The sequence below is a fragment of the Acomys minous genome (genome assembly GCF_964271855.1).
Source record: "Acomys minous genome assembly, chromosome: 13".
NCBI classification, from domain to species: domain Eukaryota; kingdom Metazoa; phylum Chordata; class Mammalia; order Rodentia; family Muridae; genus Acomys; species Acomys minous.
In genome coordinates, this window is record NC_140495.1 from 66316483 (window position 1) to 66343056 (window position 26574).

General features: G+C 35.5%; 1 long non-coding RNA gene across 1 annotated transcript in view; it reads right to left on the reverse strand.

Moving 5' to 3' along the window:
• Nucleotides 1-24274, reverse strand: part of LOC311581228 — a 1115569-nt gene extending 1091295 nt beyond the window's left edge. Inside the window, exon 1 of the long non-coding RNA XR_014773703.1 lies at nucleotides 24209-24274. This is a non-coding gene — a long non-coding RNA (uncharacterized lncRNA). The remainder of the gene's footprint in view (nucleotides 1-24208) is intronic.
• Nucleotides 24275-26574: the final 2300 nt, after the last annotated feature.

The window sequence follows — 26574 nt, forward strand, 5'->3', positions numbered from 1 at the left end:
AAATTGGCATATGGAATTTTCCATTTTCCATCTCATTTTATTCTTTAATCATTGAATTTTTTATTATAATGTATTCATGTTACATTCCTATTGTTATCCCTTCACTCTCCACCCACCCTCCAACTTCTGCCCTGCTCCTTTCTCCTAGACCTCTGATGGGGGGGGGGGGCTCCCTCAGTGTCTGATCACAGTTTATAAGGCCTCATCAGCATAGCCAGCATCCCCTTCCTCTCTGTGTCCACAAAGCCACCCCACTAAGGGGCAGTGCGGTGATCAAATTGCAGGCACCAGAGTTCATATCAGAGTCAGTCCCTTCTCTCCTCCCTTCCAACACCCATGGAAAATGAGCTGTCCAGTAGCTACTTCTGAACAGGGTGTCTAGGTACTCTGCATGCGTTTTCCATGGTTGCATTATCAGTTTGTGAAGACCCTCTGGGTCCAGATCTCCAAGCCATGGTGGTCTCCTTGTGGAGCTCATGACCCCTCCGGGTCCTATCACCACTACCCACTTGCCTTCCATATGACTCTCAGCTCTCTGCTCAGGGTCTGGATGCAAGGTCCCAGTATATGTCCCAAAGCCCTGCTGAGTGGAGTTTCTCAGAGGACTTCGATGTTGGGCTAATATCCACTTATAAGTGATTATGTACCATGCATGTCTTTCTGGGTCTGGGTTACCTCACTCAAGATGATCCTCTCTAATTCCATCAATTTGCCCATGAATTTCAAGATTTCCTTGTTTTTGATAGCTGAATAGGATTTTATTGTTTAAATGTACCAGTTTCTTTATCCATTCTTTGAATGAGAGACATATAGTTTGTTTCCAGATTCTGGCTATTACAAATAAAGCTGCTATGTACATAGTTGAGTGCATAACAAAAGTGGCATAATACTGCCATAGAAATAGGCTAGTTGAATGATGGAATCAAAGACCCAGAAATAAAACCACACAACTATGGACACTTGATTTTTGACAAAGAAGCAAAAACCATACAATGAAAAAAAAAAGATAGCATCTTCAACAAATGGTGCTGGACTAACGGGATGTCTACCTGTAAAATAATGCAAATAGATCCATATTCATCACCCTACACAAAACTCAAGTCCAAGTGGATTAGAGATCTCAACATAAAACCAGACACACTAAATCTGTTAGAAGAAAAAGTGAGAAAGAGCCTTGCACGTATTGGCACAGGAGACAACTTCCTGAACAAAACACCAGTAGCTCAGGCTCTAAGGTCAACTATTAATAAATGGGATCTCATGAATCTGAAAAGCTTCTGTAAGACAAGGGACACAGTCAAAAGAACCAAGTGACAGACTACTACAGAGTAAGAAATGAGCTTCACCAGCCTACACCCGGACAAAGGGCTAACACCCAAAACATATAAAGAACTCAAGAAATTAAATACCACCAAACAAAATAAATCAATTAAAATTGGAGTACAGAGCGAAACATAGAATTCTTAATACAGGAATATCATTAGGGGTCATTTTATCATTTTTTAATATCAGTAACATTTGTGCTACCATTGCCCTAGTGTATCTTGCAGGCAAGACACCATTGTAGATGAAAGGCTTTGTCCTGGTTTGGTGTATACGTTTCTGTGTTTGTGTGCAGAATGCCTTCTTTAATAAAATATTGAAAAAACTAAAAATTCCACTTATTGATAGATGATTTTATATTATTCATACTTCTTCAATTTGACATACATAAAAAAGAATAAGATTATAGGTAAAATGTTATAATACCTAGATCTAAAATAATGTACATATGTATTTATAATATAAAATTTTTATCTTTTAATGTTTACTATCGTGAAAATATTCATATATAGTCTTCACATATAGCAACAAAGACATCTTTATGTGTGAAAGTAAAAACTGGATTATGAATAATATCTTCATTTTTCTTTACCCTTCTCTTTCTTCATTTCTTTCTTTTTCTTGCTTCTAATTACCTATAACATTATTGGTATTTTTTGCAAAGTAATAAAAATTAAAATAAAAGCTTTGTTTTCTTAGATATTTCTTCTACATTGACCTTATATTCTTATGCAGAACTCTTTTATTTTTAGAAATCAATTTCTAATTCTGGGAATCTCTTTATTGTCAATTGGTTCCTCCATTTAATCATATTTTAAATGAAAATGTGAAAATGAGTAGAAGAATAAAATTTCTTGCTAAAAATATTTTTCAATTATTTACTTTATTTAGCTTTGTGATGATTAAAAACTGTTTTTCAGCATTCCTCCCTAAATGATTGAGGATATATTTCAAGACTCTCCGGAGATGCTAGAAACTATGGTGAATACCAAACAATGTGTTTACCAGACATTTTCCTATGTCCAAACAGCTGTACAACAAGTTAATTTTATGTTAAATACAATAATATAAAGATGACATTATGTTTAATAGTAGTGAAAAAATATAGTGACTTTGTCTCTCAATATTCTCTTACTTCTCTGTAATCATCCTTTATAATGATAGAGAGATACAGCACCTGTGAGATGAGGTGATTTATGCAGTTATTGTAACATCATTTCAGGCTTCGATATAAATGTTATTTTATCACCATTCATGAGGTGAACCAAACATCTAGAGGGTGTAGCGTGGCAGTCCAGAGAATCCCTTCTTTAGAACTATTCATTCCCATGGGGCAATGGCAGAAAACCACATTTTAATTAAATGCAGAATTTTCACAGGAGTTGGCAATCTATTAGCAATAAAATGTAAGAGTTCTCTTACATGAATAGCCTAATATATAAACATAGACACAAATTTCAAACAACAATTAAACATTCTGGATGTACATTTAAAGTCACATATGTTGTTCTTACAGTGTTTCCCTTTAAGCAATATCATTTTGTTTCACGTAAAGCAAACATTACTGAAGTCATACAAATGAAAATCTGAGAACAGTTTTGTACTCGTTTCCAAACATAAGAGCAAATGAAAACTGATTCAGATAGCCACAATTTTACTAGGCTAAATATGATGCTTTGAATGAGAATGGTCCGCATGGGATCATAGATTTGAAAAGTTGGTCAACAGAGAGCAGTGTTATTCGGGGCTGTGCCCTTGGTGGAGGAAGTGTGCCACTGGGAGAGGGCTTTCAGGTTTCCAGAACCCCATTCTAAATTTAGAGCCTTCTGTTCCTGTGGCCTACGGAGCCAGCAATGGAGTTTTGACTAAGCCACTGCATATATTGACAAAGCTAAAAGTTTTATATAATTTACTGTTTAATATGTACAATGCCTGATAGTCTAAGTCTGTACAGTGTGTCAACAGGACCCCCGTGCTTCTCGCTGGTGCCACAGTCATTGTCCCATTCTGCAGCACTAATTGTATCCATCTTTGTCTCGAAAGTCAGATTCCCAGAGGTCATATTCTGTTTCTACAAGGGTCAGCTTATCCCAAATGATTTATCTTGCAGAATTGCTAGGTCATCCCAAGCTCTTCTTTGCATCTCATTTCTATAATGTTCCAATTACAAGGAGGACAATAAAAATGAATTAATCAATATTTTATAAAGGACTTTAAATGCATACACTGAAGCACATGGAAAAATGGTTTCCTTTAATGTAAAAGGAGGAGTTTCTCTTTCCTTGAGATTCAGATTTCCTACTAATAATTGTGCCATCACTTCAAGGTCTGTGCTATTGTATTTTGAGAAGTACATTTTAGTAATGAATATGAATGTTTTAATATTTTCCTGTGATTCTTACAGCTTTAGTTAAACAGATATGATTCAGTTAATGTCATTTTTCTCCAGCCCACATCTCTTATGTTTCTTTCAGATGGATTTGCGAAATATAAACAATGAAATATATGTGTAGGTTTTTGTTGTTGTTGTTGTTAATATTGCAAGACTCACCAAGAGTCTTGCATGTATTGAATTAGGTAAGGAGACATAGTGGAGAGAAAAAAAGAATTCTTTTTTTAAAAAGTGTTTTAAGGATTCAGAGGAAAGAGAGACGAGAAAGATTCAGGGACTGGCCTTCTAACAGTGGGGAATAAGTCACAATTTTTATTAGATGATAATCATTGGGGTGAACTAGGCTCATGTCTGTGAGTAGAAGGTGAGAAAACAGGGCCGGAAGTGTTGGGAAAGTAAGGATAAAAATAAAGTCACAAAGCACATGAGGCATATTAGCATGAAGGATGAGGTGACTTCTCTGATGCTTTACTGACTTCCACTTATTCACCTGCTAATGCAAACACATTGTTCCTTTCCAGTGCTCTAATGTTGAACTACATTATTATATTTATTATATTATATAATATTGTTTATTTGTATTATATTCTTTCACATGACTATGATGTACTTGTACATTTTGCATGCTATGTGATATATTTGCAAGAAGTTGAAGCTATATTATGAAGATAGATTTTTATGAATATATTATTGGGCTTTTTATGGATAAACACATTCAACTAAAAATTCTCATTTTATTGATATGATAAAACTTTATTTGATGAGCTATCTAAAGTTTATCTCCATATATTCAGTCTTTACTGATAAGATTTCATTTGTCCAACTTAGTTTTTAAAGTTTTATGAAGGCATGATATAACCATTCAATGTATTCAGTTGATTTGTTCTGACACATATATGTATTTATATGACAAGTTATTGTCATTGCTATCTAAGGAAATGGAATACATACATAATTCTAAAAGTTTCGCACTGTTTTGAGTAATTTATTTCATCTATCAAGTAACTCATACATACAATTAGTATATTTTTGTACATTTTTTCAAATTGTTGTAATTATTTTATATTATGTTATTTATTCACCCCTGGTTAATTTATTTGAAAGCTTAATAATATCTTGTTCATTAAACTATTAGCCTGTGTATGTGCTTTGAAGCTGTCTCTATGATATTAGATAATTTCAAAACAATCTTCTATGAATATTTCATAAACATATTTGTACACACTAGTATTACTGTGTAAATAGAAAGGAAATGTTATAGTTGCGAGAAGCGTATAATTAACTTGCATTGAAGTGTCCAAAATTCTTCCCAAAGAGTATAAAGAGGCTAAGAGATCATGAGAACTCTGCGTTTTCCTTTCCTTTTCCAGCTCTAAGTACCATGAAACTTCAGACTTTTCGTCACTATATTTAATTATAATGTTTTATTCATTGCTTTTTATTTATCAGTTCCCTAACTAATAATGGATATGATTGTCATGTTTACTTTCCATTGTCAAATGACTACTTGTCAAGCTCTCAATTCAAAGTTTTAATTGTTCAGAAGTCTTATCCCTTCATAGAGTGCCTACACACACACACATGCCTATAAAACACATAGGTATATTTGCATATGTGTTTATATAAGAATGGATATACATATTGTGTAATTGGTATTTAATAAGAAATCATTAGTTTATTCAAATCTGTCTGTATTTTCAAAACTAATTGTTTAGGAACAGAAATGCATTTTAGGAAAATACACAAAGTCTAGGCATGCAATTGCTCCTTTATCTATCATGAGTTGGTATTGAGTGGAAGATAATTCTTGTTTTATTTAACAATCATTTTCTCCTTGAGACTTATGCTTCTCTGGGTTTCTTTTAGGTCTATGACTCATTTGAATTAATTTCTGTATATGTTAAAAGTAATAGAGGTGAAAATTATCATTATAACATTTATCATTTTAAATGTTATTTTGTAACTAAATCCTTCGGCAAAATATGTAGAAAAGCTATTCTTTGATTATATTTCATTACTGAGCATAGTTTCTTCACCCTTTAACCTGTCTGAGTATCCACAGGAAAGAGCAGACTGTCTGACTGCTGGGATGTTCACACTCAACTTTGCTCATTTTCAGAGCCTCAGGAAATCTAAGTTTCTTTGCACTTTCATAGAATTTAGACGGGGCTTGCAATTTTGCACAAAAATTACCTGCTGTGGTTGTGATTGAGGCTGTGTTGGATTTATAGATAAGTCTAGAAAGAAATAATGATAGCTTTATTTTTGTGTGTCTTTGAACCTAATTCTGTTACTCTTTAATGTTAATTTTCTTTTTTTTAATTTTTATTTTTGAGATTAAAATACTCTTAGAACATGTCTTCTTTTCTTGTATTCTCTTCCAATCCTTCTACATATGCCACTGTCCTTCAAATTCATAGCCTCTTTTTTTTTCACCAAATCATTTTGCATGCATATGTGTATAGGTACTTACACGTATATTCATAAAAATAATCTACTCAGTCACATAATGTTACTTACATGTATCTTTGTCAGGGATGAGCATTTAGCTCATCTGTATGCTTTTCCCCAGGGAAGACTGCCTCTCAAACCCCCAGATTTTCTTAGTTGTCTGCAACTTGTTGTCTTGTGGACTTTTTCTTGTCCACTTTGTCATGTCCATTGCTGTCATCCTTATCCTTGTCACCACTCATCAAGGAAACTTCTCTTGGCAACAGATAGAGAACATTCCAGAAAAACACAATCAATAAACATGTAGAGTTGGGGAGCCCAGTGCCAATAAAACATATTCTCATTGAAGGAAATTGTGAGAGAGGCAGAGGGCCATTCACTGTAAGACAATTAGTTTTGAAAATACAAACAGATTTGACATGTCTTGTGTGTTTTAGATTTCTTGGTATACAAGTATTTCTCATATTTTATCCTATGGTAATTTGGCATGCTCCAAGTACATTAGTTTCTGATTAATTCTTATCATATGGGGAAACATGATTCAGTTTAGTATATTCAGTTTGCATTTAGTAAATTTTCTAAATTCATTTATTATATCTATAGGATGAGTAGTTCAATAAATTTTTAGATATATTATCATATTTTCTAAAAATTAAACTTTCTTCCTTTTTGATGTATGCTTGTTTAAAATGCCTTTTTCCAGAGTAGATATGTGTGCCACTAAAAGTGGCACCACAGAAGTGCAGCATCATACTCAGCAAAGCAAACATTTCATAGAGTAGAATCACATCCAATACTGGGATCCACCAAAATACACTAACCCCATTCAGAATAAGTTTTTAAATCATATACTTTATAATTGTACTAAATGATCAAGCACTTTTAAGGATGCTTTAAAGTGCATCCTTAGTTTTGCTCAATCCTTCGCCCTCTAATTTCCCTTCTGTATTTCTTCACCCTCACGCCTGATTAAGTTTTAATCTCTAATATTCCCTACTATCTTGTTTTCTCTTAGTTAATTCTTTTGTTGTTTTTTTGAGGTTTCCATGTGTATCCTTGGCTGTCCTGAACTCACTTTGTAGACCAGGCTGGCCTTGAATTCACAGAGATCTGCTGCCTCTGCCTCCTTGAGTGTTGCGATTACAGGCATGTACCACCATGCCCGGATAGTTACTTTGGCATGGGGGAGGGGGGGGAAGGCTGATCAAGGCCACTTAGAAAGCATTTAATTTGACTTTCAGAGGGTTGGACTCTATAATGACAGAACAAATATATGACAGCAAACACAGCTCACATCTTGACTCACAACCACGAGGCAGAGAGTATTGAAGATCACAGTCATGGAAGTCTTTTAACACCTCAAAGTCCACCTCCAGTAACACACACTTGCAACAAGGACATACCTCATAATCCTTTGCAAACAGCTGCACCAAGTAGGGACCAAATGTTCAACCACAGAAGCCTTTGTTGGTCATTCTCATTCAATCCACAACATAGCCCATCTCTTGTACCTCACTACTTGGAAGTGTCCCACCTCCTACTTACCGAATCTCTTCTTTACAGCTTAAAGGCACTCCAAGTTAAATGCATTAATCTAAGAATTTAAAACCAACAGCTATCTATGAGAGATAACATGGCCTTTGACTTCTTGGGCAGGATTACTTTACCCAGGATATGATTGAACATTTCCATCATCTTCCTGAAAATACCAAAATTTCATTTATAAGTTGAATAAAGTTATATTGTGTATTTGCATAACAATTTAATTACCCATTCATCAGTTGATAGATATATGGGTTGTTTTTGTTGCCTGACTACTGTGAATAGAGAAGCAAGCAGCATGAATGTGGAAATATCTCTGTGGTAGTATCAAGAGTCTCTTTAGCAGAGACAACAGGGGAAATTTATTGCTTGTTCCACTAGAGTAATAATGAAAGCAGCTAATTTAGTAAATGTTGGAATGAAGGGGCTCTGGAGGAGCCTATACGGGTTGGCATGCAACCAAATTCTGTAAAGCTGACATGCGTATTTATAGCACTATGGTGTGGGTATCTGCAGACCTGTTACCAAAAAATGCCATCCTGGCCTTGATGGAAAGAGTGTTCTCTCGGGTCATCGAGCATCATGTAGTCACTGAAACAAGAGACAAACCAGATAAAATGGCAGAAGGATCATCACTCACCTCTGTGGGTCCTGGCACATGAATGAGCATAAGCTTACCTAACAGGAATGGTTGACTGCATGAATACAGGTAGGCTTTGACGTCATGAAGCTGGAGACACAGGGAAACAGAGTAGTGTGTGGGTTGAGAAGAGTACTGGCACTGCTCAGTCCTGAGATTTGAGCTGAGACACTCTATATTGGCATGGGCGCTGTAATCAGACATCTGACTATACCAGTATGAGAAGGAGAACTAACAAGTGCCTGATTGGATAACAGATGTGAAAGGAATATATGTGTTCCTTAGCAATCAGAGCTTCTGGCAGTGTTCCATATGGATGCCCACAGCCAATTTTATCTTCCTGGAAATCAAGAATAAAACAAGAGCTATCTATCTCAGGTGCCTCTGGCCAATTTCTTACCAGGCTAATGAAAGTCATATTAATATTAATTTAGATCTGCAATATAAATAAGGCCATTAGCATACATGTGAAATATTCCAATATTTTGAAAACTGTCCAAATATATAAGGCTTGTTCTCAGTTAGACTCCACAGATGGACACAGTAGTAAGACAAATATATTGGTGAACCTGTATTATGTGAGATTATCAGGTGGACTACATAGGTCTTATGACTGCCTTTGAAGGATACTTACACAACATTTCCTCTGCTTTCTTGGAAACATTTTCATAGAGTATAAAAACAAACAAAGCCACCACGAAGGGTCTCTTTCAGTACACATAGCCTATGAATTGTTAACCAGGGAGCTTCTGATTTCCCACAAATAAGAAAGGATATTGCTACTGAAATTGGATGTATGAACCAAATGGTAAGTCCCTATTAGTGAAGATGCCACATGTTTTAGTTGCAGGACTAAGAGAAATATGGCTGGAGTAAAACTGGAGGTTCCTTCCCTACTGTCTGGTATTCACAGTGCCAGAAGATGTTATGTAGGTTATTAGGGGGAAATTGTTACCAATAATGCTATGAGCCCATGGACATGTTTGCTATAGTGCCACCATGTCAGGCAAGGCATGTTGAATGATGCAACAGTGAAATGACCATTTTGGGTGCAACCAAACCCAGTAGATTTAAGACACAGTCCATAGGAACAAAGGCACACAGGGTACCCTAATTTAGAACAAAAGTCTTAGAGGAGGGAGGGAAGAATGAGAGGATACAAGGGATGGGATAACCATTGAGATGTAACAAAAATAAATTAATAAAGAAAAAAAAGTCTTAAACTGGGGATGCCATAATCTCCCATTGTGGAGGCTACTGATATTATCTTCTTGTTAAAGGGATTTTTCTATGCCTACCAAACATCCTTTTGAACATTTGTGTTTATATCCTTGGATTACTGGTGCTTTCTGTCTCAATTGATTATGAGTGTATCTTCTCACTTGCAATGGGAGGTGAACTATATATAGTAACTTATAATCACGTTTCCAAGATAAATGACTGTTGCTGTGGCATAGTGGCAGAGTGCTCAGCCGCTGGTAGAAGAAAATAATTAGTCATCTATATTGCTTTCTGCTAGATACATAGAACATCACTGAAGAGGAGACAGGAAGAATGTAAGAGGCAAAGGATAAGATAAGTTTTTATGTAGCTCTTTTCTACAAGTTAAAATGTTCCATTAAGACTCAGGAAATAAACAATACACAAATGTTAGATAGCTGTAAGCTTTATGAGGCCTATTCATAATATTATAAAAGAAATAAACATTGGAAGACAAAGGAGAGTCTCTGAGAAGCTGATCCCTGCACAAGTTATGAATGGGCCTCTGGTGATGTACATTTCTTGCATTATTATACATATTGTGGTTTATTGATGATTCAGCTATCCATGGGTCACTGACTTTCATGTATGCACCCCTTACTCATCCACCTATAAGCAATACTAATAAACTCACTAGTTCATTAAGCTTGGTCGAATAATTTCCTTGCTCTTTTGTCAGTTCTCTATCTGAGGGTAGGAAGACATTGGTTCACATTGCCCCAATAAAGTCAAATCATACAAATTTCTGCAATGTAGGTACAACTTTCCACACAGAATCCTTTTAAGCAGAGCTACCAGCTAAGAGTCTTTTGGGAACATGCCCTCACACAAAATGAGTAAATGTCAATTTCTCTGTAGATTCTTTTCATCAAACAAGTTGACATTAGTTATAGAAAACTTGTTCAAATATAACAACACAATAATTTAGCTCGTAAGTATTTCTAAAGCCATAGGAAATTAAGATTCTTCTCAAACAAGAAATGATAGTTGATCCTAATAAATAGTTCTCCAAAGCATTAAAACATGTTTACAGCTGTACAGCAGTTCTCTATTGAGAACAGTTTAGATAAGAGCAGAGAAGAAAGAACACTGGAGAAGATGCTAGCTTTAGGTAATATAAAAAAAAAAGATGAAAATTTTAGATCGTCTTATGTATTTCATTTCTGGGAATGATGATATTAATTTAACCAGCAATTAGAAAAGATGATAAATGTTCAAACTAAGCATATAGTAAGGAAACAATTTTGAAATTGAATATGGGTATATAATATGTATATGTATAAAGTTATAATATGTATATATAGAATACATCCAAAATATGGAAGTGCTTGACAGGATCTTTGATAGCTAGTATTGGTGGCTGTCAGCTTGAAGAGCTTTACTATCACCATGGAAACAAATCCATAAGTCTTTCTGTGAGCGATTATTTAATCAAGTTAACTGAGGTGGGAAGACTTGCCTTAAATGTGGGTGATTCCATTCCATGGGCCATGTTTCCAAAGGGAATATAAAGGAAAAAAAAAACCAGTGAGCATACGCATTGGGGACTTTCCGTATCCTAAGTGTACCGAAAGTGACACCTCTTTTTGCCAGGCCTTCCTTACCAAGGTGGACTGGATTGTTTTAGAAATGTTAGACAAAATAAACCCATCCTTCCATAAACTGTTGTTCTCACGTATTCTGTCTCAGCAAAGTGACCAGCAACTGACAGCAAGCAAAACTGCTGTCAAATCACAAGTGTACCAACTAATTTTATGCTTACTATCTACTACTAAATGAACCACCATAAGTGATGTGGATGAAAAGATTCAATAGCTGTGAAGCACTGGTAGGGATTAGTGGTCTTCCTCACTGACAAGCAACCAGACACACTAATAACTTTATTTATCACTTCCCTGTTGGGGAATGGTCTAATGTGTTTTGATGCTAATTACTGTTTGTTGTCTCTGCGACCCACCTTTTGATTAATAAAAAGCCATCCCATCTGAAGAGGGCAGAGGAGATTGGTGGGGCTTAGAGAGAGAGAGAGAGAGAGAGAGAGAGAGAGAGAGAGAGAGAGAGAGAGAGAGAGAGAGAGGGAGACAGACAGAGACAGAGAGACAGAGACAGAGACAGAGAGACAGAGAGGGGAATCCTGGAAATAAGAAGAGAGACCACCAGGAGGAGGAAGAGAAAGACCAGAGGAAAGACTTGTTATCTGTATAAAAAGCCTATAGAGTTTTAGTGAAAAAAAAAAAAAAAGACAAATCAGTTTTAGTTAGTAGTCATGAGACAGATTTGAAAATAACAATGTTTTTAATAGCTGAATAGTATTCCATAGTGTATATGTACCACAGTTTCTTTATCCATTCTTCTATTGAGGGACACTTCGGCTGTTTCCATGTTCTGGCTATTATGAATAAGGCTGCTATGAACATGGTTGAACAAATTTTCTTGTTGTGTGCTGGAGCATCTTCTGGATATATTCCAAAGAGTGGAATAGCTGGGTCTTGAGGAAGCCCTATTCCCATTTTTCTGAGATAGCACCAGATAGATTTCCAAAGTGGTTGTACTAGTTTGCATTCCCACCAGCAATGAAGGAGTGTTCCTCTCTCCCCACATCCTCATCAGCATGTGGTGTCGCTTGAATTTTTGATCTTAGCCATTCTGACGGGTGTAAGATGGAATCTGAGTTGTTTTGATTTGCATTTCCCTGATGATTAAGGAGGTTGAGCATTTCTTTAAGTGTCTCTCAGCCATTTGATATTCCTCTGTTGAGAATTCTCTGTTTAGTTCCATGCCCCATTTCTCGATTGGGTTATTTGGTTTGGTGGTATTTAATTTCTTGAGTTCTTTATATATTTTGGATAAATGGATTGAGCTAGAAATGATCATAATGAGTGAGTTAACCCAGAAGCAGAAAGACTCAAATGGTATATACTCACTTATATCTGCATATTAGCCCAAGGGGCATGTCCCACGAAAGCCTTCACTTACCAGGAAACTGAGACAGAGGAGAGGACATTCTACTGGGATTCTAGATGAGAGAATCATGGGAGAAAGGCAAAGTAGAAGGACCCAGAGGGTCCAAGAAGCCTACAAGTAGAACATTATGATAGGCAGATTTGGGCCCAGGGGTCCTGCTCAAACTAAGGCACTAGCCAAGGACAATACAGGCGGTAAACCTTAAACCCCTACCCAGATCTAGCCAATGGACGGAACACTCTCCACAGTAGAGTGGAGAGTGGGATATTACTTTCTCACATATTCTGGTGCCTCAACTTTGACCATGTCCCCTGGAGGGGGAGACCTGATGGCACTCAGAGGAAGGACAGCAGGTTACCAAGAAGAGACTTGATACCCTATGAACATATACCGGGGGAGGTAATCCCCCTTAGGAACAGTCATAGGGGAGGGGAGTAAGGGGAAAATGGGAGGGAGGGAAGAATGGGAGGATACAAGGGATGGGATAACCATTGAGATGTAACAAGAATAAATTTTTAATAAAAAAAATAAAAATAAATATCTTTTGCTGAAAAAAAAAAAAAAAAAAAAAAAAAAAAAAAAAAAAAGAAAATAACAATGTTGAAATTGCAAGCTTGCCCAAAGGGTGAATAATATAATATAAAGAAAAATAGTCATGTACTTCATGTTTATATTTCTTTGGAATATTGCATTTTATTTTTATATTTTGTGCTCTACCTTCATATTGTCTCTCCAGAGGAGGTAATCCTGAGGAAATATGCACCCACTAATGTAACAGGAAAGTGGATAGGGACATTGTTGTTACCTCAACTTTATCAACAATGTGAAAATAGTGTATAAGTCATCAGCTCTTGCAAAAATGGAAAAAATAAAATACTAGAGGAAGCTTCTACAAAAGATAAGAATAAATTATGCTCCAGAAGGAAAACCAATGTAAAATTCAGCATGTCATTTTTCTCTAAATTGAATAGCTAAATGAATTAGGATTCCCCCAGAACTGAACAAACTTGTGTAATTTCTATACATAAATTTATCACTCTCCAAAATGTCTGCACAAATCCTTCAACATAATTTTAGGAGAGTGTAACATGAAAACTCACACTCTCATTTTGAGAACTGGAACTAAGCCCAACTCCTTCCTCCAAGGCACAAATGTAGCCTGGGTACATACACAGAATACTAGATTTCCACATCTGCAGTTAGCAGGCATACTCAGACTTGAAAATAAATGCTGCTATTTCACATCAATACAAAATGCTGAGCATAGGAAAAGTAACAAATTTTAAACTCAATATGATAAAAAAAAACCATAAAATTAAAACTACTCAGTCAGATCAGTGACATCAGAACTCAATGTCAGCATTCAAAGAAAGAAAAAAAGAAAAAGCAAGAGAGAAAGAAATAAGAAAGACTTGTTGACAGTGACATTGAGAGGGAAAAATCACAAATTGTTATAAGCTTTTCATCATACTAAGCTAATAAAGTATGAAAGTGGGATAGAAAGAGAAATCTATAAAATACTTCAGCTATAGTGTAAAAATAGTCATAATTCTATAGAATTAAAGAAGAGTCGATAAGCAAAACAAAAATTGTTCCGGGAATGATCATACATCCAGAAAAAAGAACTAGCTATAGAAAACTTGCTTTCAAATGTTTCTTCTTGTTTTAATGCTTCTCGTTCACAAAATATGTCGCTACATGATACTCTACAGACAAATGTCATATCTTGTGCTTTCAGTGAAAATTATGATTAGCATATAAAATATTAACTTATAGTGCCCAACATATTCTTTTTGTTTAAACAAACTGATTCACACAAACACTTGCTCAGTTCTCAATTCTACACATGTCCGTGGACTTCTGTACAGTTTGGAGAGCCATTCTGAAATCCACACTTCCTCAGTTGGTGCAATGAGGACAGCATGTCCTCACCACATACCATTGTGTAGCTAATGCTTCTATTCTTTTTCGTCTTCGATCTCATTACATTTAGAGTCACCAAATTTCCCCAACCATTTCAGTTGCAAAAACTACCATGAGAGGGTTGTTGCAGTAGGAAAAAAATAAATAGAAATAAAACAAAACAAAACAACAAAAACAGGGGGCATTGTGTCACCTATTATGGTCCAGTCATGGCAATTTCCATAAAATAGTTGTCAATAAAATAAGATGGCCTACCAAAACCAAAGAATAACCCCGCATTGTGGATGAAAACTTTGAGCCTATCCAATTGTGTTAATATGTATTTAAGCAAAATTTTTAGAAAACGCCTCTTGCAATTATTTACATAGTATTTATCAATGATCACATTGTTTTACCCATTATACAACTTGTGTGGCATGACCTATTTGACATTCCTGGATATGTAACAAAGACCAAAACTCTTTTATGCCACCACTATTAGAAGAGACCAGAGAACTTAGTGGGTGCACAAGGCACTTCACCATGGGCATTGTTTTTCTTTTTTCTTTCTTTTTTTTTTTTCAAGTCATACAGATTTGGTTTTTTTTTTTTTTTACCATTTTTATTAATTTATTCATATTACATCTTGATTGTTAGCCCTTCCCCTGTTTCCTCCCATTCTTCCCTCCCTCCCACTTCCCCCCTTCTCCCCTCCCCTATGTCTGTGATTGAGGGAGACTTCCACCCCCCTATATATGCTCTAAGAATATTGAGTCTCTTCTTGGTAACTTGTTATCCTTCCTCCGAGTGCCACCAGGTCTCCCCATCCAGGGAACGTGGTCAGAAAAGGGGCACCAGAGTTCATGTGAGAGTAAGATCTCACTCTCCACTCAAAGGTGGAGAATATCATGTTCGTCAGCTAGGTCTTGGTAGGGGTTCGAAGTTTACTGCCTATTTCTCCTTGGCTGGTGCCTTAGTTTGAGGAGGACCCCAGGACCCAGATCTGCCTGTCATAAAGTTCTTCTTGTAGGTTTCCAGGACCCTGTGGGTCCTACTATTTCCCCATTCTTCCATGCTACTCTTGCCTAAAGTCTCAATAGGATGTCCTCTCCTCTGACCCACTTTCTTGGTAAGTAAAGTTTTTCATGGGACGTATCCCTTGGACTAGTGTTTTGATATAAGTGAGTATATACCGTTTGTCTCTTTTTGCTTCTGGGTGAACTCACTCATTATGATAATTTCTAGGTCAATCCATTTGTCCACAAATTTTGGGAATTCCTTGTTTTTAATAGCTGAGTAGTATTCCATAGTGTAATTGTACCACAGTTTCTTAGTTCATTCTTCTACTGAGGGACACTTAGGCTGTTTCCATGTTCTGGCTATTATGTATAAAGGAGCTATGAACATGGTTGAGCATATGTCCCTGTTGTGTGTTAGGGCATTTTCTGGGTATATTCCAAGGAATGAGATAGCTGGGTCTTGAGGAAGCCCTATTCCCATTTTTCTGAGAAAATGCCAGATAGCTTTCCAAAGTGGTTGTACTAGTTTGCATTCCCACCAGCAGTGAAGGAGTGTTCCTCTCTCTCCACATCCTTGCCAGCATGTGGTGTCATTTGAATTTTTGATCTTAGCCATTCTGATGGGTGTAAGGTGGAATCTCAGTGTCGTTTTGATTTGCATTTCTCTGATGCCTAACGAGGATGAGCATTTCTTTAAGTGTTTCTCGGCCATTTGATATTCCTCTGTTGAGAATTCTCTGTTTAGTTCCAAGCCCCATTTCGCAATTGGGTTGTTTGGTTTTGTAGTGTTTAATTTCTTGAGTTCTTTATATGTTTTGGATATTAAACTTTTGTCAGATGAAGGGTTGGTGAAGATCTTTTCCCAGTCTGTAGGCTGTCGCTTTGTTCTCTTGACAGTGTCTCCTGCCTTACAGAAGCTTCTCAGCCTCATGAGGTCCTATTTATTAATTGTTGACATTAAGGCCTGGGCTGTTGGTGTACTGTTCAGGAAGTTGTTTCCTTTGCCTATGTGTCTCAGGCTCTTCCCAACTTTTTCCTCTGATTTAATGTCTCTGGTTTTAAGTTGAGGTCTTTACTCCACTTGGACTTGAGTTTTGTGCATGGTGACAAATAAGACTACAAAAGGGACAGGAGGTAATGTAGTGACCTTGAAACTTTTAAAAGAAGCTAATATAGCTTTAAGGATTCTACTATCTGGTTATTTTTAGATTATATTATATATAATTATATCATTTTTCCCTTTCGTCTTCTTCCTTCAAACCCTCCCCTATACCTCACCATGTTCCCTTTTGTATTGTGTTATTTTGTACTTTGTTTGATGACTTTTCTGAAATAACAGTTTTGTGATACTCGCTCTCTTTGATTAGTCTGCATAATTTAACTGGAAATATAATTAAAATTTTTTTGTCTTTCAAGGTGTCAAAGTAAGAGCATTCTACAATTCATTCCGTCTGGCACAAAATCCTTAGTTTTAGGACTGGATGAATAAACTCAGTTCCACAAAGTTGAAACTCTTAGCTAAAAGAAGAAAAATATGGAGCTTTAGTTAAGCCACATTTATCATTTTTGCTTATGTTCTTAATTAATACCCTTAAAACAAAAAGTAAATAAAGATACACACTTAGAAGGATAGACATATATTTCTTACTATTTTAATAATAGCCATCAATATAGATAATCTAAAATACTTCCCTGGTAAATTATTACACCAATTGAATAAGATGATACCATAATTTAGTTCTGGAGAAAGCACAAAACTTAATAAAGCATTAAAATTAGAAAATATTTTAAAATAATAGTAAGAAATGTCTAATGTTTTTTGAGAAGAAATTATCAGCCTAAACCTATTCAAGTAAAACATGCCCCCTACCTTCTTTTTGTAAAGTATGCACTAATTAAAGAATTGGACTACCATGTTGAGTAAGTTATATTTTATTCAAAGTCAGTTAATACAAATGTAATGAGTGAAATTTATTTCCCTGTACTCACAACAATATTGGGGAAACTTGTTTGTATTAAATTATACTTAAACTTTGTCTTCCATAATGTGTCTCCATGTTCACTGTCCCAAGGTATTTAGGAAGCTGGAGTGTATCAGATGGATTCAGTGATGAATGATGAGGAAGTGTCAGTGTGGTTTCTGCTTTCCCCGAGTCTCCCAGTGACTCATAGCATCCTTGGCAATCACAGGTGAATGCATCCTCTTTTTTTTTATTTTCTGGGAAACTTCCACATCGTGACTCATTGCTCAGCTTTGGACTTCAGATCAATGCATGCCCTTCAATTTTAGATATTATGTAAATTTCATACTTTTGCCAAATTCAGAACTACCTCACCATTTTCTTTTTTTTTTCTCCTTTATTAATTTATTCTTGTTACATCTCAATGGTTATCCCATGCCTTGTATCCTCCCATTCTTCCCACCCTCCCAATTTCCCCTTATTCCCCTCCCCTATGACTGTTCCTGAGGGGGATTACCTCCCCCTCTATATGATCATAGGGTAAAATATATTACCTCACCATTTTCAAGTTTTGTACATCATCTTTTCCATCATCTGTGTAATGTCAAAACTGAACCACTTTATTGAACTCAGTAGGGAAAACTCCACACACTGGCCTCATACCTGCATTCATGCCAAAAGAGAAAAAACAAAACAATAACAACAACAAAAAAACCATAGCAGTCACGGTGCTTTTGTTAGATGTTGTATAGATTCTGCCAAGAGTGAGGAAGAAGGACAAATATTTATCTGTAGAACTGTAAGCCCACTAAACTTTGGAAAGTATTTAACACACAAGTTCCTTCTTTGGCAGATGATAAATTACAAAAAAGCTCAAGTAGAAAGGTAAAACTTTAGACCAGAGAATTTGAAAAGGCAGCTGTATAAATAGTACATTGTAAACCCAGTACCCAGTCAAAAGATATCATGGGTCTCCTAGAGGTAAAAATCCAAGAATAAAAATATTTTAAATATAAAAATTTTGTAGGACATTTGACCTGAAATAACCAAAATTTTAAGAACAGTCATGCCTTTCCACATATTATAGAGCAAGATATCAGTAAATAATGTAAATTTTTCTGTTGTATGGCTGCCCTTACAAATTAATGAGCCTGCTTTCCATTTTTGTAAATTAATGATACATGTGTATGCATATAAATCATACACATAATATATCCATATATGTACATATATTTATACTAAAAATTTACATCTAGTCTCAGAATATATTTTGATTAATATTCAGGATAAATCCTAACATCAATAAATAGATTTTTATGTGAAGGCATCAGGAATCATTTTTTGTTTTAAGAACTGTATGTGAAAAACAACAAGAGAAAATATTACTGAAACAAAATAAACTTTATAAACTTTGATAAATTTCTGACTTAAAAAATTTCATCAAATGTAAATATCACAATTTAATTTCATGTAGACAAAGCAGTAGTTTAATTTTTAAAAAGGATATTTTTGATGAATTATGCTGAAATGTCCCTTCTTTAAAAATCAGATATTTATATTGTATAATTTGTACAGTAAAATCCTAATAGATTAAGATTTTAAACATAATAAAAATGTAGCTGTTAAAATTTTTCTCAGTTGTTTTCTAAAGTTTCAAGAATCTATTCCTAAAACTAAGAGAAACTGTTGTTATCCTTGGGATAAGATCAAAGACCTTTGTTATAGTCAGTCTTATAGTCGCAAATAAAACAAAATGATAATTTTCTTGGGAATAACAATTATATTGAATGGTAAATAAATAAAGACACAATTATTCCATAGAATATTTTATATTCTTTAAAAATAAATAAAATATCTAAAGTGCTGAAATGGTGATTCCCAAAGTACATTAATGAGGGAGTAAATAGGTCATTAAAAAAAAAAAAGAAAGCAGTACCTGCCCTTTTAAAACAAAGTGCGAAACCACCTGTTGCAGCTTTCAGACCTCATTAGAGAAGCTTCTTTGTGGAGTGGAAGGCAGTTAACCTGGAAACTCATAGTTGCGGAGAGTAAGTGTCTGCAAAGAGCTCAGCAACAAATGGCACATCGTTACTAATCCCTGTGCCCGAGGTTCAGGACTCATTGAGGAAGAAGGGGCAGAGAGATTGTACGACCCAGAGGTCAGAAAAACTGGCACAATTGGTGTCTTTTAGATACGACACAACCACTGCATTCATGAACTCCTAGCACGAGTAGATACCTGCACAAAAGCTCTTTCTTTTATATTTTGAAGATTAATTGCATCCTATCTCCCTTCCCTTTCTTCTTTACAAACCCTCTTACATACTTCTGGGCTTTTTTTTTTTTCAAACCTTTGGCATCTTTTTTAACTAGCTGCAAATAGATGCATATGCGTACAATATACATCTATGTATATAACCTTGTCAGTTTATATAAGTTACTTATATCTATATTTTCATGACTGACCATATAGTACTGGATGACCAATTGCTATGCTCTTCCCTGGGGAAGAGTATTCCTCCCACTCTTCGCATTATTTAGCTGTCTGTAGTTCTTTGTGTAGGGTTGAGGACTATTGGTCTTCCTCCTGTCCTCTTTGACATGTCTATTGGTGTCATCCTTAATCAACCCCTGGCTGTACAGTCCTGTTAGTGAGAGTATTTGAACATATCTCCTAATAAAGAAAATAAACTGTTGAGAGAGAGAGAGAGAGAGAGAGAGAGAGAGAGAGAGAGAGAGAGAGAGAGTCAATAGGACATGAAGGGACAAGAAGTTAGGAAGTATTTGGGATATACAGAGTTGGATGCAGGAAAAGTCAGGGGGAAGATAAAGATGAAATATGACCAAAGTGCATTATATGTACGCATGCATGCATGCATGAAGTTTCAAAAAATTAATAAATTATTCTATTAAAATACTACATGCCCACAAAAACAGGCAGGCAAGGTACGATGATGAAATAGTACCAAGTCATTTATTATTCAGCTTAAATGAAATGAAAACCAGTTGTGTGGAGACTGGAGAAACATCTTAGCAGTTAAGAGCACTGGTTGCTCTTCCAGGGAGCCAGCTTGAAGTTCAGTGCCCAAATGGTATCTCACAGCCATCTGTAACTCCAATTCCATAGGATCTGACTCCCTTTACTGACCTCCATGGGCACCAGTAACGCAAGCAGTGCACAAACACACATGCAGGCAAAACACCCATACACATAATAAAATAAAATAAAATAAAATAAAATAAAATAAAATAAAATAAAATAAAATAAAATAAAAACATTTGTGTGTATGTGTGTTTGGATTTTCCATTCAAAAACATGAAGGAAACATTTTATTTTATAACCCTATATGTATATTGTTTTCAGCTATTCTTAGATACACTAAAAGATTCAAATTCGAGTGACAGAAATATAAGTTACCCTGTAAAACATCCTATGGCCTGGAAAGGTATAGCCTTAGAAATTCATGATCAACAGCCTCTAAATACTACAAATATTCCCTAAGCAGTTTCACCTTGGCCATGCATCATCAGAATTTTTAGTTACTTCCTCAAATTGTTAAGCCCTTCTGAGCTCTTGTTTTCTTCTCCGAACAGAAAAGGACCAGAGGATGACATAAACCCAATTGACGGAAGAACTTCCTTCCCTGTCTGCCCATTACTGTACTCAAAGGTTTTCTTGCTTTTAACAATAACACTCTGAGTTTATATCTCTCCTAGGAAGCCAAAGTCGGCTCTCAAAACTCTGACTCACAGAAATGACTCAAAGAACTAGAAATAATTTTTCATCACTGTTAAGTTTTACTTCATTAAAGAAAGATATATTATGTTTTAAAAGGCCAATAAAGTATATTTTAAATATTCAAACTCATCTTCTGGTTATCCAGTCTCAGTGGACAAAGCCAGACAGTGAAGAATTTCCCCAGCAATTTCATAAGAGAGCTCTTGTTACTAGCTTGCTTTAATCTTGGTTCCCATTGGAGATCTGTCATTGGGCTTGCAGTATCTACATATCTCAGCTACTTGGCTCCCAACATCCAGGGGACAACCTGGCAAAATATAGCCCCAATACTCAGACACTCTAAGGTGTTTGGCGCAAATCACTGCATTAGTATATTATGCTTGGGCCATGACTTCTGGCATAAAGCACACACACACACACACACACACACACACACACACACACACACACACACACAAGAAAGAAAGATAAAGGAAAAGAGAGACATACCTTAGTTCAACCTTGTTTTCTCTCTGGTTTGGAGATAGGGGCTGAAAAGAAAGAAGGGGAAATATAGAAATATATATAGATGATAGGACAAAAAGTAGATTACGAATCTACTCCTCAGCTTAAGTCCTTAATTGTTAATCACAAGGTTATTTTTAGTTCACTGGTATAGAATTTTGTGTACAGAGGCAAAGTAAGTATAATTTTGGTACATTGGTATAGAATTCAAATTTAAAATTATTCTTCACACATATATGTGTGTATATATATATGTGTGTGTGTGTGTGTGTGTGTGTGTGTGTGTGTATTTCTACTGTAAAATGGAGTATTGTACCCATACAACTTAACTGTAATACAAAGTTTACTTCCAATACTTTGAAAGTTCTAGTGCAGGCTGTTTAGGATAATTAAGTAATACAAGTTAATTGTTAGTTGATCAAATCATGGTTATGTCAGTTACTAGTCTCTTTTTATCACAAGAATATACCTCCTGGGTTTAACAGATAGATATGATTCTATAGATACATTAGGTAAATTATTTAGATAAGGTCTTCAAAAACCTCAGAGACCCACAGAATATGGCATTTAAAGATGTTTTTATTATTTTAGAGATTCTTTGAGAATACGACAGGTTAATTCCTGGCAACACCTAGCCTACCTCAAAGAAGATGATGAGCATCAGTGAACCTTCTTATGGAGATGGCTTCAAATGTGGCAAAAAAGTAACTGGGAAAAATGTCCTCATTTCTACCACAGACAGAATTCAGCTTAAAAAATTGGCAAGTTTGGAAGCAGGCACAGTCGACATCCAAACTCTGCTAAGACAGAGTCAGCCAGTCCTCAATAGCTCCTGCCTCACAAATATCTATCCGCTATATTGGGCCAGAAGGCTGACGATCATGCTCCAACGTTATAGAGAGTTTTGGGTGAGAGGTTCAGGTGCATACTGTCTCGGTTATTTTATCGTTTTAGAAAGCTACTAACCTGCACTTCCTGTCTACTAAGATAATAAATTTTATTCCTTCTCAAGTCTCTGATGGGGTTGAACCCAGATAGTTTAGTTTTATAATTAAGTTTAGTTGTTTGAGGGTTACAATGTTTTTAAGTCTAGATAGATATTTTAAGTTGATAAAGATGAGATATAGTAGATATTTATTTACAACCAGAATTTTAGATGCACCAAGATAAGAAAGATGGTTTATTCAAGGCTGCCAAATACAAATAGCCAAAACACTAAGAATGTAACATTTATATAGATCCTTGTTGTTTCATGGTTCTTCTTGCTATAAGCAGTTTATTGTATATATGTGTAATAATATAAATATCTATGTAAAAAATAATAAAAAGAAAAACTAGTTATATCAACGCGCGCGCGTGCACACACACACACACTCACACACACACACACACACACACACCTTAAGCAGGAAATCCCAACAGCTGATGGCATCTTCTGTCTTCCAGGAATTAGGACAGAGACCAGACCTGAAACCTTGGGGGACCTTCAGAGTTTGAACAACTGAGGCCTGCAGAACTCACACTTCCCCACAGCTTCTGATAATCGTTTTGATACTCTGAGTTTTCTCCATTTCTTTCTAACTTTATTATTTATTTTGTTTTATGTTGTGTGTTGAACCCAGAGCCTTCTGCATGCTAATCACTTTGCCAGTGATCTGCAACAGCAGCCACTGTCCACTGTTTCCTTAAGCATTCTCTTCTCAGTCCTTCTGTGTATATTGCCATTGCCTTGGGATAAGGTGATGAGATCCTGGGGTCAAACATGCTGAGAGAAAGCAGTCTTGTACTATTTTATTTTGTAAATTTTTTATGTTTGGGTCAATAAATCACTATAAAAATACTGAATAAAAATATGTGGATAATTAACGGGACTTAGTGGAAGCCTCTGACACAATATATATTATCCCTTTTTACATTTTTTCTTCGTTTTAGTGTCCATTCACAACCGCCATTGTTGGGCCTGAGAAATCTGTCTTCTGTCTGAACCTGAAGAAACTGTTGTGTTGAAAAGCTTTCCCAGACTCTATGCAATTAGAACAGTAAGATCTAGTGAGTTTTACTTCAGTGAATTCATATATAAAGTGTACATTTTCCAGATAGGAAAGGTTTCTCTAGTCAATGTATGGTTTATAGATAAAATAAAATGAATAAAAGTAATAATGAGAATGGTAAATAAATGGGCACATTTCTCAGTGGGATTTGTAATCAAAGCAAGACATCTTGATCTACAGACTTTTCTCAGAGCTTTCTCAATATATTTTTATTATTGCCTATTAAGCTTAGAAGATTATTGGAAAACCTGAACTCTCAGTTTTCTAATATTAACTAGCTATTTTCATCTCTTTTGATTGCTTATTTTCTGATTACTTTTTTTTCTTTTTTCTTTTTTTTTTATTAGCTTATTCTTGTTACATCTCAATGGTTATCCCATTCTTTGTATCCTCCCATTCTTCCCTCCCTCCTCTTTTCCCCTTATTCCCCTCCCCTATGACTGTTCCTGAGGGGGATTACCTCCCCCTATATATGCTCATAGGGTATCAAGTCTCTTCTTGGTAACCTGCTGTCCTTCCTCTGAGTGCTACCAGGTCTCTCCCTCCAAGGGACATGGTCAAATGTGAGGCACCAGAGTATGTGAGAAAGTCATATCCCACTCTCCACTCAATTGTGGAGAATGTTCTGACCATTGGCTAGATCTGGGTAGGGGTTTAAAGTTTACGGCCTGTATTGTCCTTGGCTGGTGCCTTAGTTTCAGTGGGACCCCTGGGCCGAAATTTGCCTATCCTAATGTTCTACGTGTAGGTTTCTAGGACCCTCAGGATCCTTCTACTTTGTTATTCTCCAATGCAAATTATTCATTGCATGGATCCACTATTATCCCCCCTTTTCTTTTATCATAGTATACGTATACTGTTTTCATGTCCTGAATTCCTATTAGATTTACTCTTCAATTTACATTTCTTGTAATCAGAATTAATATTTTCTTCAATAGATGAGCTAGCTAGACATCTGATGCCCACAGCCCTGTCACAAGCAATTAACAGTTTACATCTTAAAAAAAAACATAATTCATGTGCAACAAGGGTGCTGTCATATACTGCGTACCATTTAAAATAAGTACCATTGGAGGAGAGGGGTCTCCATTTGGGGCTAAGGGCATAGCTCATCAATTGAATGCTTGTATAGCACGCATACTGCCTGGACTCTGTTTCCAGTGCCTCCAAACTTAAAGAAAAAGTCTATATGATTCTACTTTTGTAACATTAAAGCAAGTGTAAACTCCAAGATCACATCTGTAGGCCTGAGAAGGCTTTAAAGAAGCTGAAAATGCTATGTACTTTATATCTACTCATTGGTATTAAACCACCAGAGCACTAGATCCATAGGAGGCTGGATTCTGTGCATGGCAATCCTTTATTAACTTATTAAAGAAATTATAAAAGTCAGTATTAAGAATGTAAAAATTCACTCAGCAAACCTTGTATGTCCTCTCATAGGGTTTTTAAAAAAAGATTTACTTATTTTTATTTTATTTTTTTGTGTGTGTGTTTGCATGTATATCTTGTGTGCCTAGTACCACATGAGGGCAGAAGATGGAACCATATCCCCTGACAGTGAAGCTGTGGACAGTTGTAAGCCAGCCTACAGTACCAAGAGCCAAATCCATGTCCTATGACAGAGCAGCAATTGTTTTTAACCATTGAGACCATCTTTCCAACCCTGAGTGATAAGGGGATAATGACTCAATAACCAATTGATGTCAACTGTGCTTTAGTGAAAGTAAGTGTGATAAAGCATCTCAGGAGGTCAGAGAAAATGGAAGCCAATTATCTTTGGAAACCTTGGTGATTTATCAACACAACTCTATTCAGAAAATACTGCTACCATTAAAAGTTTTTTTTTTTCAATCTGGGAAGTAGATGACACTAGCAAAATTGTGATAATATTTTAAGTTATAAGGTATGCAGAAGTTATTCTTTTTAAATCAAAATATTTAGCTTAGATACTAATACCACTAAAAATAACATTACTACAATTTATTCTTGGATGAGTTTACCTTTCTCTGAAGATAAACAGTCATGTTTTAAGTGGCTGAAAATCCAAGATAAATTTATAATGTTAGTTATTTATAATAAAAAGATTATAAAATCCAGTTGAAAAATAGAGGCTGCTATAACTAATAACAAATAGATAAATATGCAAACTTTGGTCTTTATAACCTAAGCTCTAATCTATACAAGAAAACAACATCAAAGTAAATTTTTAACATGCTAAAAAAGAAGATTATCATGGTAGAGAGAATCCGGTTTCTGTGCTGCTTCTGATGTTTCAACCAATTTATTTTTGTTGTTCCATGCACACATACTTGACTTATCTAAAAAATGTGTAGTTTACTTTATGTCTCAGTAATTTTGTGCTGCAGCTAGATGTCACAGAAAGATTTTTATTATTGAAAGAACATTACTGATTTTTCTAACTGCTGAAACAGGTTTATTTCTAAATAATTTTCCTCTAGTTTCTCACATTCAAGTATTCAATTTACTTTAAAATTCACAGAAAATTTTTTCAGGCCTACCCAAAAAGACCACAGGGATTCACAGTAGATACATTTGATGATATTTCTAACACAGAGACTAAAATATTTGCATACTTAATATTTACTATAAACAGGGCAAGAAGAAACATCACTGTATATCTCTAACCATGATAAAAGCATAATTCTCTGTATTTAATTTTTGGAGGGAAGAGATACAGAATTAAAGCTTAAAGCAAGTCTTAATTTTCTTCTATTTTGTTTCTTCAGCAGCCAGGTAACTTGGACTCTTTGGCTGCATCAGAAGACTTCTAAGTTTTGTTGTTTTCCGTATGAGTCCTCTTAA